This window comes from Dysidea avara, chromosome 7 (assembly GCF_963678975.1).
Source record: "Dysidea avara chromosome 7, odDysAvar1.4, whole genome shotgun sequence".
Lineage (NCBI taxonomy): Eukaryota > Metazoa > Porifera > Demospongiae > Dictyoceratida > Dysideidae > Dysidea > Dysidea avara.
Genome location: NC_089278.1, coordinates 29,684,019 through 29,701,718, shown reverse-complemented (window position 1 = coordinate 29,701,718; position 17,700 = coordinate 29,684,019). Strand labels below are relative to the sequence as shown.

General features: G+C 37.4%; 1 long non-coding RNA gene across 4 annotated transcripts; it reads left to right on the top strand.

The window, feature by feature from the left end:
* Positions 1-503: 503 nt before the first annotated feature.
* LOC136259982 (uncharacterized) lies at positions 504-16,790 on the top strand. Of its 4 annotated transcripts, none has more exons than XR_010703402.1 (7): positions 504-737; positions 10,843-10,997; positions 11,045-13,241; positions 15,881-16,016; positions 16,069-16,307; positions 16,356-16,398; positions 16,539-16,790. It is a non-coding gene; the product is annotated as an uncharacterized lncRNA (long non-coding RNA). The 4 variants fall into 4 exon arrangements; XR_010703400.1 differs by having other exon boundaries at positions 15,873-16,016; XR_010703403.1 differs by having other exon boundaries at positions 11,045-13,263.
* The last annotated feature ends 910 nt before the right edge of the window (positions 16,791-17,700 follow it).

Below are 17,700 nucleotides of genomic sequence, written 5' to 3'. Positions count from 1 at the left end.
GAGGGATTTTTTTCCTTACTTTGGCCCATTTTCTGTTACGCCTTTTCAGTTAGTCAGTAAGTCAAGTCATTAGGTCTAAGTCCCTGAAATTACGTTAGGTAATCCTAAGGCTGCAGCACATGTTGCTGTCAGACCTTCAGTGCTGGTCACTGCAAAGTGCTAATAATAACAATAATCCCACAATGGTAGGGGGATTGATATGTGAAAGTTGATTTTTCGGATTGCGGCCAATGAAAACATTGGGTGAAATATTTGCGTATTATTGAAAAAATTCCGTAAATTTTTTGAACGCCTGTTTCTTAGTGAAGGAAGACACTAACAATAAAAATCTGGATATCAAGACACACGGTAGTCTGTCGTGCGGCCCAAGAAGCCGGCGCGCAACACCCGTGAGTATATTGACAGGAAGGAAGAAAACGCAATTTTCCGCACCTCCGTAGTCTCTCGTAGCCAGACCGCTTTTTTCAACCTATTCTCGTACTTATTTTGACCATATGGTTCAATAGTGAAAAGTGGCTTATTTTGAACTATACGGTCGAAGTGTCTGGTGGGAAGTATACAGGGAACTAGGGGGCAAGCATTAGTCGGGGATTTCTCTGTAAACTGATACCATGTCCATGCAAACTCGAGTCTGTCGCGGGTTGGTTGCAGCTGCCGGGTTGACTACTCAGTTGATGCACACCATCAATATCGTTTCGATTGTTGCTGTTTTCAGGTATCCAGTTTCACGCAGAAATGTGAGTGCCATTTTGTAACTATGAGTCCCATATTGTAGAATTAACCTGGGAGACACACTTGGTTAATGTGTAGTGCATGGCACTGGAGGTGACGCAAGGGATAAATACGTGTGGATACACTTTACCTAGTACCCCATAACCCCATCCTCTCAGCAGTTATGAATTATTTGTTCGCCCTCCAGTGCTTAACTGGTAAAGTTGATAGTAATAAATAAAAGCTATTAAATCATTACAGGGAAGGTTTTTGATATGCATCAGTATTGCGTTTTGTTTAAGGTGATTTAAAGAAACCAGCTACATAGACCCGAAGCTGTGTAGCCAGAGGAGGGGGTATGACACGTGAGCGTATGGGATTTATACAGAGTAATTAAAAAGCAACTTTAGAAGGGTTTCAATAAAAACTCGGTGCCAATCGACATCTTTTCCTGTGTGTAAATGAATGATACGGTGAATCCTGGTGGTTTGATGTCAACATACAAGATGATTGGAGGCACTGTCACATGGTGAAGAGCTTACCACACAAAACGGAGGGTAAATGGCAAAAATGGAATACCATAGCACTGGAAATTGTATTCGAGGTCTCCATAACCCGATAAAGTCAGATTAAGTATCAGTTTTAAAACTCAAAATATGCAATTAACACATTCTTTTTGATGGCACTTAATGAGTGTCGTATCTCCTCTGCTGTGTAGCTAGGCCGTCATTATTTAATTTCTTGTTTCTCATCACCACCTGCATCAATTTTTAAGTAGCCATACCAAATTTTGATTATTTGAACTTTAATGATCACATGGCTGTACTATTTTCATGCATGTGAAAAAGTTTGCTACAATATAGACGTCGTTTTGTTTCATCTGAGTTTTGCGGTCATCTCTATTCACTGGGCTGGGTTTATGCACATTCTGTGGCTAAAATTTGAGTCTTGCTAGTCAAGGACCTGCAGCCCACTGCTAAATGCTGTCTTTTAATAATTTTGCTGTGATTTATTATGCCCTTCATTAGGCCACATAAGGTTAGTTGTTAGTTTCTCATCCACCTGACCACCAAAATTTGACACGGGCACGTGGGTTTTAAAATTAATTATTATATGTACTGTAAAACATAATAAAAATATCCAAGCCTATACTAGCACCTAGTCCTGGGTGATATAGCTGACATACGATATATCACGACATATTTTTTTATATCGTGATACAATAGCTAGAAATTATATCACGATATAGCGCACATGATCTAAGCAGTACAACGTGAGCTCATAAGATGGTGTCTCCAGTTTTGCCATTACTCCTGCTGCACCTGGGGCATTGTTGGGTATTTTGAAAGCACTATCTAACTTAGATCTGTGTACAGTGCTTGGGACATGTAGGAAGCAGTATCAGTGAGAAGAATAGTTCAAAGAGCCACTGTGATTAACCAGCACCAATTTTCAGCTACTTGGAATTTGTAAAGATCGAACTACTCTAATAGTCAGTGCGATACTCTAATAAAGCAGTAAGTAGAATATACTAATTATATTACTTGGTCTAAGTTATCTTGCTATTAAAAAAGAAAGGAGAAAAAGATTGTGTATGTAAAAAAGCCATTTCAAAGCACCTGTGCATGCATTTTTTTTTAAATTCCCTGGGGGAGCATGCCCCTCCTAGCTTGCATGTGCTTTGCATATGTAGTTATTGTAAACTGATAAACTCTAATTTAAATATCATAATAGATCAAGATGATGAAGGTATTGCAGATTAAGTTGTAGGTGAACTGGAAGACTAAGTATTGTAACTTGTCAGCATGCAAATCAACATTCCTTTTAATTATCATTTTAACTAGCTGCATAAGTGCATATGTGACCAGATTTTACAGAACCGAACCAAATCGCACATCAGGCAAAATCAAACTAACACCACCAGTGGATAGCTACACTATCGTACTACAAGTTTTGACCCTCAGCACTACTCAAACTACACGAGGCTGGTTTTAATAGACGTCTTTTCTGGGTGGTGTGGAGTGCCCAAATGGCGGTTTCAGGCCTTGTGAAGGACCTGGCTTGGCAAGAATCAGTGGTTTACTGGTGGACAGCCTTATAATGTTGGCCAGACGTGTTCTCTGTAGATTTTGCTACATATCAGCCACTAAGGAGCCAGCACAGCCCTGTAATCTCGTGTCTGGACTCCAATCGTGGTCTGCCTCCATTTTGAGGCCTATCTTTTGCCCTCCCCGCCACCCCCCAGCGTCCACCCCTTTGTGAGCACTCGTGATACTACTTCGCTCGTCTAACTGCTCAGATTTTCTATCTTATTTGGCGGGAAACTGTACAAGCAGCTCCAAGTACTGGAAGTGGCTTGAAAGGTAACAGATTGATGCATCTTTTGTGTAAATTTCATACGCGTGCTTGCTATCCTTGGAGAGTTATGCTGGCTTCAATTCTTTAAAACCGTTTATCTCGAAACTTCTAATGTGCGATTTGGATCGTTTTTCCAAAATCCAGTCACATATGATGTATTAGCTAATAAATGATCTTATTCCTGTGTTTTGTGTACAGTGTAGTAGTACATACTTGAAAACCATCTGAAAAAAAAATAAACATCAATTTGAAATATTGGTATATATCGTGACATATATTCATATCATGAATAAATTTTGCCATGACATATGACATAAGAAAAATCTATATCGCCCAGCACTACTAGCACCTAACACTTATACAACTACAAACACGAATTAGCTCTTTTCTGTCCTTGCCAGCCTGGAATTTCACTGTCGCAGTGGTGCGGTACTGTGCAGAGAAAGGATCACTATCGTTCAGTCGTCTAGCAGAATAACTTGTCACATACAAGTCAAGACTGGATCGCTCTGGAATACCACGATTTTAAAACTCTTGTTGAACATTTGATTTCCACTGAAACAAATTCCATAGTAGCAAAAAGCATGTGTAGCTTGTGATTCGGGATCACATGTGAGAGAAATTAGTGTTGATGTGGCTATGAAAATTTGATGGTGGTGGGGATGAGAAACTAACAATTAACTTTATGTGAGTAATGCTGTTGGGAGCAATAGTTACCAGCGCAGTTGATGATATTCTTCAAGATGTCCTTAGTATGAGCTCAGGAATTGAATTATATAGTTTTGCATGGCCAGGCTTGTATTTCAAATCAGGGACTCACTGATTATAAGCACTTGCTGACAAAGTTTCTAATCAGTAAGCCCTTCTCCAGAAGCAGAGGGAAGACTACGTTGCTCTTTGATAAGGATATCGTCAACTGGCAAGTCAATCGCTGGTTAACCATTGGTACTATACATTCCCTACAGTCTTACTTTACATCAGGATGCTTCATCGCAAAACTTCGATTGAATTCAGAATTCGCACTAATTGAATTCTAAATTTAATTAGAACGTTCACCCTGCCAACGTCTGCCATTGAATTAACCAGAAGGTAATTATCAATTTTAAAATGACATGCCTAAATTTCTCTGATTTCCTTCTACTATAGCTCATTGGAATTGTGTACTTTCCAAATCTGATCTAGATTCTGAGGTATCTATCATGTGTCATGAATTATTATGCTATTTATTAGATGACCCTTAAACACCCAATACAAACTGTATGGGAGAAATTTGGAGCACTGGGTTGGACTAGACCATTTAGATGCATCTATTTTTTTAATGAATTGGGCTTCTAGCTTCATTGTACTCGGGGAGAGTTTCTCTATATATATCACACCCAGAAAATTACTTGTTGGACACTAGTTAGGCTATACAGAATGAATAATCTCATTTTAATAGTATTTCAGTAGCAAATCCATGCATGCCTGGAGTGGTTGTCAATGTTGCCATGAACATACTATTGCAAATTTCCACAATTTTTTTGTATGACAGAGGGAGGCACACCCAGTGGTAAGATAAAAGTGTCCTATAGGTCATCTCCTTTCAAGATTGAGATACTATAACAGAGCAGTGTCATACCGAAATAAAGCAGTCAAGTGTATAATCACCTATCAATATTATGTCCCACTCACGATCCCTCTGAGGGGGATTTTGAACTGGATTCAAGTGGTTGCGTGCTGCAAGAATTAGAGGATAGTAAGAGTATCTCTAGTATGGTGTTTTAATTCTAATGGTACAGTACGAATTGAAACCAAGGTGAGGTGTGGTGAATATATGCATTCAAGAAATCTGCTACTGTATACCGAGCTACACAACATTACTTGAAAGTTTTATGCGTAGCGCTATACACTTGTTTGGATTTTGCATAGCTAAAACTTAAAGTAAGATGGGGATTCATACTGCAGACCTTGTCTATATCCTTTTGATACTGGCATTTTGTACAGACAGCACCAGGTTTGGCTTTGAAGTATTGTATCCCATGGTGCTGCCATTGTACAGAATAGTCAGAATTACCAAAAACAATTGTCATAACTGTGTGTATCACAAGTAATCTACATAGCAAGATAAAGCACTGTTTGGTTGTGGCAGAATGACTCATTGAGGCATGAAAATAGTGGTTCTTGTCAGTGGCGGATCTAGAAACTTTCAGAGGGGGTTTCCATTTTATACAGATGTCTCCACACTTTTAAAACTGAGACCAAAAAAATATAAAAAAATATTTATTTTATTTATAATACTTTTTGAAGCAGGAGAACCTGCATCAAAGGTCTGTGGGCAACCTGTGCCCACAGCCAGAAATGTACAGCTATACATTAATTGCATTACAATTACTTATTACTTAACTATGTATAGTAACTATGTACTTATTACGAATTTGTAGTTCAGTGTCATTAAAGAGGGAGAAAATTGATGGAGATTGGTTGTCTTGAGCATCGGTGGCATGGACATAAGAAATGGACTTTAAAAGGTCTCAACAATTTGCAGGTATTCTAAGCTTTCTGAGGCTGAAGATCGATCGACTTATCAGCACTCAACAACCCCTTCCCTGGATCCACCACTAATACCGTATCTCCCACCCGTCCACTCATTAATTAGATGTGGCGTGCGCATATTTTCAAAGGGGGTTTCCGTGGAAACCTTGAAAACCCCCTAAATCCACCACTGCTTGTACAAAGTCTATGGATGCAATCCAATAATTTATATTACCTACATGGTGTTTTTCAGTCTGTGTTGCTACATAGAAGAAGCCAAATGTCATGGCTTTTGCATCAGATAAGTAGGGATATCAACACCCTAAGAAACAATGAGCAATTGTTACTGTTCCCCCATACAAGAATACAATAATATTGAACAGCAAAGAGTTTTTCTTGCAGCTTGAGGATTAAGGGTAAATATGTTGCCAATTTATCAAGTATACATCCTTTTGTACATATACATATACTGTACACTGCACTAAGTGGAGTTTAATATTTTTGAGTAGTCAAGTCATCCACTTTGTACCTTCACTTCTTGCCCACTTTTGTTAAACTCATGGTAGGCCAACAGAAATTATATGTCCAACAGTTATACTGGGAATTATGTAGGACAAGAGAGGATATGTATATGTGATACAAGCATTGTACATATAGGCACTTGTCAGGCAGAAGTGACCTCTAACCAGAACTGCATGTGCGGTGCCACCTAAACTTTGCGTATCACGATACCATAGTTAGGGTATCACGATATACTTTAAATGTTGATGTATTATGTGTTATGGTCTACACCACTTAAATCATTTATTAATTATTTAATATCAATTTACCAATACAGTGGACACAGCACAAAAGGCAAGCCTGTACAAGGTGCGATCCAACAGAAAGTACACTACAAAGAATAAAAACAATTAACATATAGCAAAATAAAGACAACAAAGTAAAATGAAAACAGACACAAATTTTACAGCTACAAAAGAAACAATAAAGCAAACTAGACACAACCTTAATGTTCATTTAATATAACAAAGTTTACTGTAGGGTGCACTATGAAAAGCCGTACAATGATCGTTAGTTAGTACCAAAGGTACTTTGTTCCACAAAAACATTTAAATGGACAAGTACCGTGTGTTGATAGTTGAAGATGGTGGTATAAATAAGTGTTTGGTGATGACTGCTACTTAAGCATTTGGTGATAGCTCCTCATATTTTACTACTCAAAAAGCTTGTAAATAAATACAGGGAGTGGACACTGATGCATGTTATTTCCATGATCATTCTAGTTACAAAATTTAATGTGGTAAAATTATAGAAAAATCAATTAATAGTGACTAAAATTATTTACCTACTTTTTGGGACTGGTTGTAGCTACATAAACAGATTCACAATGTAAACAAAACTATACCATGATGTTCCATGTGGTGAGTAGCCTTATCACTATAAATACGACTATAAAGTTAATGTGTAGGATTTCTGACTTTGGAGAGGTGCACTAATGGAGAAGTTGTGTAGTTAAGATGCCAAGGAGTTCACATGAGCTCACATGGATAACCACTGTCTCCCCTTGGCACGCATAATACCTCTATTGTTGTGCAATATACATATACGTATTTGTGCATAATGTAAATTGTTTATCATTAATTTTGTGGTCGCACTTACATGAAGCATTGATTCAATTGATATGCTATATGTATGTAGTTATGGCTGAGAATGCTGATATCACCTTGACTGAAATTGCTGAAGAAGTTTTAGTTCCTTCATGTTCTAGCAAGATGTTCGTGAATTAGTACAGTCATTGTGTGAGTCAACCTCACACTAATTGCAACAAAAGCAAACTCAACAGATTTTGTTTCCTTATTATGTCCTCAATGACAGAAAAAAAAGTCCTAAGGAATCCTCGTGGGGGAACAGTGTGAAAATCACTGAATTAAAAATTCACTTTTTTGCTCTTTAATAGCTTAATGTATCACGGTGTTTATAGTCATATCTCAGCTAGGATACTACTTATATCAAAACTTATACCATTAAAAAGCCCTCGCAATGATGAATCTTTTGGTACTATAATTATCACTTTAGAAAAATGTGTTAACGAGTTATAATCAAATATAATTAATAATACACAGGTGATATCAAAGAGACTGTTGCAAATGCCCTTGTATGACTACTCAATTCCCTTGCAGTTACCACGAGCAGGAGCGCACTCAATGTTGTGCTTCTTGCATGAGCATCTCACTGTGTACTGCAGTCTGGCAGTTGTGGCACAAACTCCTCTTTACACTTCTACCATTGCCACTCTCTGCATGGGATGAAGTTCTGCGGCTGATTCTTTCCATTCTTGAGCTTGAAGGTATGTGCAAAGGACGTGGTACTTTGCTGCTGCTGTAGTTGGTGATAAAGATTGTAGTTTTACGTGGGATGTTTTTGAAACCACCTTTTCACAAAACTGTTTATGTCAGAGGGAATCTAGTGTGACAGTTAGCATTCCATTGTAGAGAGCTTTCTCTCCTGCATCTATCTCATCATTTGTGGAGGCTGAATCAGAATGGAACACTTTTGCCTACTCACGGAACACACTGCTTGCTTTGAACTTGCTAAGGGATGTCCCCTTTCCAATCCCATAGAGATGTTATGTTGTGTCACACCCAAGAATAGCATGGATGAAGAGGATGTTGTAGCAGATGTCTTGACCAAGCTTTTCTTTTGTGGCTCTGATGTTCCAGACGTGAAGCTTTTGTGTTTTCTTTACCTCAGGACAAAAGAAGAGGTCATGGCAGTCAAGACTTGCATGGTTGCAGAGCAGAACAATGAGGTCAGTGTCTTCACCAACTAGCATAGTGGTATTGGTACATGGTAGTAGATTGAACAGTCTTCTGAACGATCAAGAGATCAGCTTCTCCTGGTGGCTGGTGCATGGTAAGTTTGGCAGTCCAGTTCTGTGCTCAGCATGAAAATAAATTGCTGCTTATTCTTTCGGTTGACCAAAAACTGGTCCTTCTTCATTGTGATGGTCATGTTAGCAGCACTGCACTAAGCTTTCCTTTTGACTATCTTTGTGCTCATATTTTCATAGCTATCAAATACAACTATAGCGTACTTGTACTTTCCTGCTACATTTTCTGTGTATTGGTGATAGATGTCTCCATATGTAGAACTGCAACACCATGCATGGGATGCGCCCCGCCATCCAGGACATACTGAATGCCATCATCTGTGATATCTGGTAGGACACCACTTTCACAAATCTTCTATATTGTATCAGCAAGTGCTGGCTTGTCTGCTTCATGGAGCGAAAGAGGAATCAAAGAGAGCATGAAGTATGAGCTGCACAGCACAGCTCATACTTCAGTATGAGCTGAGCTGTGCAAATATGAGTTGTGCAGATCATGCTTGAGTTAGCCTTCAAGCATGAGCTGCACAGCTTATGCTTGAAGGCTAACTCCAGATCATCTGATGATTGCATGACAGTAGTAAGTCTCTGAAAGAGAAGCAGTGGATCAACCTGAATCCCTCCGAAAATGACCAAAGATGACCAAAAATTCCTCAAAAGATGACTGAAGTACAGGTCTGCCATTGCTTGATGTGCTTGGCATTGGCTCCTCTTGGTTGGCGTCTTTTGCTATTTGATGTGGGTTACAGTATTTGCTGCAACATTGCTGATATATGAATGCTGTCGTTCCTGGAAATATATACTGACCTGAATGATGGTTGAACTACCCTTTGCTGTTAGAGTAGAAGAAGGGACACCTGTGTCTGTAGAAGTCTTGCAGATGGCACACAATACAAGTTGTACATCCTTGCCGAAAGAAGAATTGAGAATATTTGAGCTGGAACGCTGAATGGTCAACTCACCTTTATCTAAAGGTCCTTGGTTCATTCCCGGGGTTTCAGCACCTAATGTCAAGGTTGACAAACTGGTTCAAGCTTTGTTCAGTTATTTAGTAAGTACTCTTCTCTTGTTATCACCAGCATTAAAAAAACCATGTACAGTATTTTGCCTTACATGTAAATACCATACAATGTTGGGCCTGATCATTCTCATTGGTAGATGTGATATTTCACTCATCCACAACTTAACCTTTCTCCTGCTGGTTGAAAACTCTCAAACTCACTTTATTACTCTGTATGCATGCAAAATCATCCATAAAGGCATTACTACAGTAGTTACAGTTGTAAAACATGCACAACGAGTAAGCAAATCCAGGATATATTTGATTACAACTCGTTAACACATTTTCCTAAGGTGATAATTTTAGTACCAAAAGATTCGTCTTTGCAAGAGCATTTTAATGGTATAATAAACTTTGATATAAGTGGTATACTAGCTGAGATATGACCATAAACACCGTAAAAATATCAAACCATTAAGGAGCACAAAATGGGCTTTATTTCGGTGATTTTCACACTGTTCTCCCATGAGGATTCCTTAGGACTTTTTTTCTGTCATTTAGGACATAATAAGGAAACAAAATCTGTTGAGTTTGCTTTTGTTGCAGTTAGTGTGAGGGTGACCCAATATTCTTGGTAAAATGCCTGTACTAAATGCCTAGTGCTCAATAATATCTCTTACACATGATTTACCAGTCAATATGCTACATGGTTAATGTTGATACTCAATATTAAGCAGGTTGGCATACATTAGGCCATACCTATTTAAAATCTTATGTTGTGCGGGTCCAACCGACTGTATAATTATTTCTTCAAAAGTACTATTGAAAATCATGTGTGGATATCAACATTGTGGGCATGTGTGGTTAGAAGCATTATAAGATCATTGCAGATCATGTAATGCTCAAAATGCTACAGGGAAGCTCAACCAGGGAGCCTAATGGTATAAAAGTAGATTTTAACTACACCTATTGTCTAGTATGAAATTTATCTCAATTTTCATTAATCTGACCTACCTACTATAGCCAAACTTAAAATAGTTTTTCCCACACAACATAGATATGGGCGAAGTGTATTGAAAGCTTATACTGGTAGGCCAAAGGTCAGACTATTTTACTTTGGTCAGTCATCATGCAAGTGTCAAATTTAATGATATGGTATTATTTTGAGCTCTGGACCATTTGTATGTCTGTCATATCTGTATGCACAATTCTTGGATGCTCTATATTTGACATAATATTATGTAGTTGTATGCCTCAAATGTAGAACTTAGTACGTAATGATCTATAGTACGCCATGGTGAAGTTGTATGCAGTCTTGAGCTGACTGCAGCTACATTATGTAAATTGATTAACTACAATTACAATATACACATAGAGATACTGAAGAAGTGCACAAGTTGCAGTAAAGAGGTGTATGTAGGCACGAGGAATTGTACTTGTGGTCTGGCGTTTCCTAAAAAGTCCAATCTAAAGCAACTGGTGAAGACTGTAAAAAATTGCCACAAGCAATGGAAAATATTACAGACAAAGGTATTTTGGCACATTTGTAAAAGTAATAATGGATATTACTCCATCAGGTTCATACTCTACACAAGTCATTTGACATAGATATAGTTGTGCTCATGCACAAAAAGAATGAGTCTCGCCACACATACTATGATGTGGCAACAGAAGGAGCAGGTGATGCATTTCTCAAAAGGTTTGAGGAGATGAAAGGGTATAAATATTGGAGGAATTTTGTGGAGGCTTATGAAAGTAAGTAGTTGTATAAATGATATGTGCGTATGCCATCCTTCGTGTTAATTTGCAAGAATAGGCTTACAGTATGGGCATATTTCCATCTTTAGAATATGACACCATGCAAAACATTTGAAATACATAGGTGTATAACTGATGTATTATTATGATATACACCAAGGATACACATGTGTGGCACATCTGTTATACACCATGGTTGTACCTGTATATAGATACCATTTACACTACTATGTATAATATATGAGTATAATTGACTTATACACTACTGGTTAACCACGTGTATAACCTCTGTTTACATAAGTATAATATGTGCATATGTAAGAAATACATATTTGATATACTCACCAATGTATAATTGTGGTGTAACTCAATGTAGTATATCTGATGTGAATATCTTTACTATTATAAAATTAGAGGTTTCATATTAAAAAAATTAAAATTGTACAACATTGAGTAAACAACATGAAATGTGTCCAGTAGTGTTCACTTTGATAAAAGTAGCAGGTACATCATTCTTCTTCTATATAGGTCTCATCATCAAACGACGTCTACAGACAAAAGAAATCACTTAACAATGATTCAAATGCTCTTTTGTGGCCTTACCAATGAAACGAAGCTGATAAATTCACCAGATGTACATGTGTGGACATAATTCTTCTTCCTAGTTCACATCTCCTAAACGGGCGTCTGTATTTAGCGGATCACGGATCGGCGGATCACGTGATATGCATGCTCAACTCGATTTTGAGCACTGGGAAATATTTATACCCTAGTGTAACATACAGCATACTGTAGAATTTATATTTTATCCACAGGTAGGAAGCCTGAAGAGATTTCAATCGATACTATATAACTATAATAATTAGAGCGCGCGCGTATTAAAAATTTAACACACGTACAGAGTAAGATTATTTTAATTCACCTTAAAACTGAATCACTGATGTATTCTTTACACCAACACAATACTCAATAGACTAGCTCTGTATTGCAAAAACAAACGACAAAGGATACACGCCAACATATTAGAAGCCTATTCACACGTGAGTGCGCTAGCGTATCCTTTGACCTTTGTAATCTGACAGAGAATAATAGCAGCATTAGAATAATCACAGAAAATAATTTTTAAGCAACCAAAGTATTTAATTGGTTGACAGTAATAGAAAAAAGCTGTAATACTTACAAATTCTAAAATTAATTCATGTTAAAAACATTGTGTGATCTGTTTTACCTGTTATTTACTGCATAATCTGACATATTGTATAATGTCAGATTACAGAGGTGACTTGATAATCCAACAACTTCCTTTATTCAGCAAAATCTATGGCTCCCATTGAGCGTCGCATTAGAGAGGTTTGACTGTATACTGTAAAACAATGATTGTACAAACTGTTTGCTCATGGCTAAAATGACAGCTAACAAGTATGTGCAATATGTTTCTGTAAAATTAATTATTGTGTACAGCCTACTTTGTGTCTGGTAACTTTTCAGGTGTGATATGTGTAGAGCAACCCTCTATGAGCACAATGATCTAATTCATGGAAATTTTGGCACCACAATGACCCAACCAACCTGGTGTAACAAATTTTGTATTGCGAAATGCAATAAAAGACATATCTCATGACACATGATAGATACCTCAGATTTTGTATGAAAAGTAGTGCATGGCAATTTAAATGAGCTATAGAAGAAGGAAATTGGAAAAATTTTAGTGCATCGATTTTTTAAATTCCACGTAGGGCTACTACAGTAACTGAGTGTCATATGTTTGTACGGGTATGTGTGAAGGTCATCCTAGTTGATTACAGTGTTTATAGGGATTAGTGTGCTGCAAGGATTCCATGTATATATGTATTCCTATTCATAGTGTGGGTGGCTACTGAAAGTTTTATGGTGTGTACTCCTGTTTCTACAGTACCTACACGATGTGATGGAGAAGGCTACACTGCAGGAGAAAACTGTGGTCTCCCCTGGAACTTACATCAGTGATCAAGCTTATCCTTTTTATGAACGAGATAAGTGAGCCTACATGTGTGTATAGGTAGGCTACAGTACATTACACATGCACACACACATATGCATAATAAATAGGGACCTGCCGATTATGCTCATAATTTTACCTATTATGCTATGCTGCACTGCTCAAAAATTCACCTATTATGCTTAAATTAATGCTCAATATTTACCTATTATGCTCGATTATGCTCAATGTTCATGCCTTAGTTCATATGCTTTGCTACTAGTTTAACACTATATAGAAAGAAAAAAATGAGTGGCTGGAACACAAATAATAAATTCTTGCTGCATGCCTGCATGTAAGAGACAAGATCGATATACTCTAATAGAACAGTCAGTTTGCTGATTGTTCTATTAGAGTTACTGACTGCTCTATTAGAGTATATCGATCTTATTTTGCAATTGTCATTTTCCCAGCAAGAGTTTACACTATCGTACAAATATTTAACTTATTATGCTGGCATTGTGCTCAATGCTTTTAGGTACCTATTATGCTCAAAATTATGCTAGCATAATTGGCAGGTCCCTAATAATAAATATTAATGCTACACAGTACACACATGCAAATGCACACACACATATGCATAATAAATATTAATGCTACACAGCACACACACACACACACACACACACACACACACACACACACACACACACACACACTGTTTTTACACTATGATGACTAAAATACTTGAATTTGGCATTTTCTGGTTATACCCTGGTGGCTAAATGAAACCAGACCAGTGAGTGATATGAGATCAGCCATAATTTGAGGCAATTATGATAAATTACTGAAATTCCTCTATAATTCATCCTCAGAGGATCTACGAAATTTTCTTGGAGGAAGCAACAGCAGCCTGTATGTACCTCATAGATTGTCAAGTTTCACTTTGTCATGCTTCACGTTCCAGTGGTGGTCTGGTAAAATGGCAATCATTGCCTGTTCATGACTGTACACAAACAAAGAATGTTGGGTGTAATCACATACATATAGTTAAAGAATCTGTGAATAATTCTACACTGTGTGTAGTAAGTGACCAATCTACAATGAATCATTTTTATTATAGACTAAAGTCTCCATCACACTATACGAAAGTATGCAGCTTACTTTTTGGTCTCTTGTATGACTTAACTGAAATCATACCCATAGTGCTAAACATTATAGAGTTATGAAGGCGTCAGCAGAAAATTTGGCTAAATAGAAAATTCCATAGAAATGAGTTTGATCTGGGATGTGGTCGTGCCTACCCAGTGAATCAGCATTTGAGACAATTATGATAAATTACTGAAATTTCTCTATAATTCATCCTCAGAGGATCTACGAAATTTTCTTGGAGGAAGCAACAGCAGCCTGTATGTACCTCATAGATTGTCAAGTTTCACTTTGTCATGCTTCACGTTCCAGTGGTGGTCTGCTAAAATGGCAATCATTGCTGTAAACTGGCATTACAATGGATGTTCATGACTGTACACAAACAAAGAATGTTGGGTGTAATCACATACATATAGTTAAAGAATCTGTGAATAATTCTGCACTGTGCGTAGTAAGTGACCAATCTACAATGAATCATTTTTATTATAGACTAAAGTCTCCATCACACTATACGAAAGTATGCAGCTTACTTTTTGGTCTCTTGTATGACTTAACTGAAATCATACCCATGGTGCTAAACATTATAGAGTTATGAAGGCATCAGCAGAAAATTTGGCTAAATAGAAAATTCCATAGAAACGAGTTTGGTCTGGGATGTGCAGACATGCGGTCGCGCCTACCCAGTGAATCAGCACTGCGGTGCACCATTACTCATGGAAAACAACAGCACTTGCATGTGTCCAGCTCATTAAAATTTTCATTAGAGATAGGTACTATAACCAATCATATCAAAGAGGTGAGCATATGTTCGCTTCCAGTGGTTTTACATGTTTCTCTACGCCTGAATAGTCCGTACTAAATGTATATTATAAGGCCTACTTGTTCTTTCAGTGTGTGCTATCAAATGTTTGGGTAGCTGGCCTTTGTAACAAAATTTATTAAGGAAGAACAAGTAGCCAGGTGACTAGTGTTACTACAGGTGACTATATTAATATCACAGTCTTCGCCAAATGTATGTATGCATGTTGCTAGCTACCACTGTGGCTTACATACTGTTCCTAAAAGTTAAATTGACTACCTACCTTATATAGGACTTAATAATAATTTTCAAGTACAGATCCTCCTAATACTTTGTGTATGATATGACGATGAAGCCAATGTTCCCGGTACTGCTGCAGTATAAATGTGGTGTACGACATTACCCAAAAGCATAGATGTTATGTACGCCAACAGTCATGTTCCACCAACAACTGTTAAGTATGCCTAAATACTGTATAATTAAAAAAGCATCGATGAAATGACAACAAATGCTCGAAATTTTTGAGAGATGAAATTCTTGCAAATTTGTGAATATTGACAGTTTTCTATATAATATTATATTGATGAAATCATTGAGGTTATTATAGTGATTACCTTAGTGAAGTAATGTATAATGATACTCTCTAGATTTTTGTTAATTTAAAGTCATGTTTTACACAGTTTTGCAAAGTTTTGTCCCTCATAACTTATAGCCTGTGTGCACTTACTACTGATATTCTTAGTATGGTAGATTCAACCAGTAAAGTGTGCCAGATTCACTCAATAGGGAGTACTCGAGTTGTACGATGACCTTTGTGCACTAACAACCGATATCCTTGACAGATTCGGTCAGCAAAGAGTACTGAAGTTATAATGACAGACAATCGGTAAGTATGATCATGGCCTTTGCATACTAATAACAGCTTATATTCTTGACAGATTCATTCAGCAAAGTATACTCAAGTTGTTCAATAGACAATAATGACCATGGTCTTTGTATGATGGACAACTTGCAATAGCCTTTTGTGCACTAACAATCAATATCATTTGGCCATCAAGGAGTACCCAAGTTTACGGCAGACAACTGCTAAGTATGACCACGGCCTTTGTATAATAATGACCGATATCCTTGGCAGATTCACTCAACAGAGAGTACCCATGTGTACGATGGACGGCTGGTAGGTTTTCACTAGCATTTGTTCACTAACAACTGATATCCTTTGCAGATTCAGTCAGCGAAGAGAACTGAAGCTGTACGACATACAACTGGTAAGTACTGTATGTCTGAGCATTTACAACTTTACAACTGTTCTTTTGCAGTTTCTTTCAGTCAGTTATAAAGTTGTACCATAAATTTTATACTGGTAATTGTAGCCTATGTGCTCTTGAAAATAACTATGTCTTGGCAGATGCAGCCTGGTGAAAATAGTACTACATGTATGGCTTGAATTGATGTACAGCAACCACCAACTGGGTCAGGCCTGGTGTAGATGAAGAAAAGCCACCGTGACAGGGAACATCTTAATGTTTTTTTTCTATACAAATGTAATTCTACATAAAGGCAAGCTTAGATTAATGCCACTTGGGATGACAATGGAGCTGTTGTTGTGTGTGTTACAGTTTATTGAATTACATTTTTATACATAAATTCTTTAAAAATAGCACAGAGTACATAAGAATTTAATAATAAGTTAGCTGTATGTACTGTGCCCACGTAACCATGCCAACAAGCTGTGGTAAGCTATACTACATTGTGTATATCTATTACATATGTACACATGATGTATACACACCAGTGTATAGCAACCAATTTGTGATACACAGGATATACAATTATAGTATATCATATTCATACATACCTGTGTAAATTGAATGCATAATTGAGTTATGCCTACTAGTGTACACCTGAGCATATCAAACTTTTTGCACGGTGTGATGCACTGCTACCTACAGCACCTATTTATCATATGTTCTATTTAACACTCTGTGTACCCTGTGTCTTTGAAATTAAGGTAAAGCCAATAATTTATGCATATGGCAAAATTGAAAATTGCTCTCACCATGTGTGTGTGTGCGCATCCGTGCGTGAGTGCGTGTGTGTGTGCAGAGTTGTATACATTCAGCAAAAAATACTGCTAATAGTAACATTTAAGGTTACTCTGAGAACAGAGATTGGACCTTATCATTATTTTGGGCCCTTTCAAAGCATCAACTGTACTGATAGTTAAACACAGCCTTGAGCGATTTGCACAATAAATAGAATTCTTGATGTAACTGGTCACAGACACTGTTAAACGAATGATGGTAACAATTCTATCCAGCTAATTCATTTATATTAACACCTACTATTCCTCTGAGAACTAACAAAAATTGCCGAATTGTGGATGGGTAACTAGATAAAGTATATTGTCAGTTTGACATTATTGCACAGAATCTTTGAGCATGACAAGCCCACTGACAATTGTTACCATGGAATGGATATGGTCATAGGAGATTGTCAGAGAGGGCCATAGCCCCTGATAAATACATATGACTTGCAATACTCCTACAGCATCTAAGCAGACCCTCTGT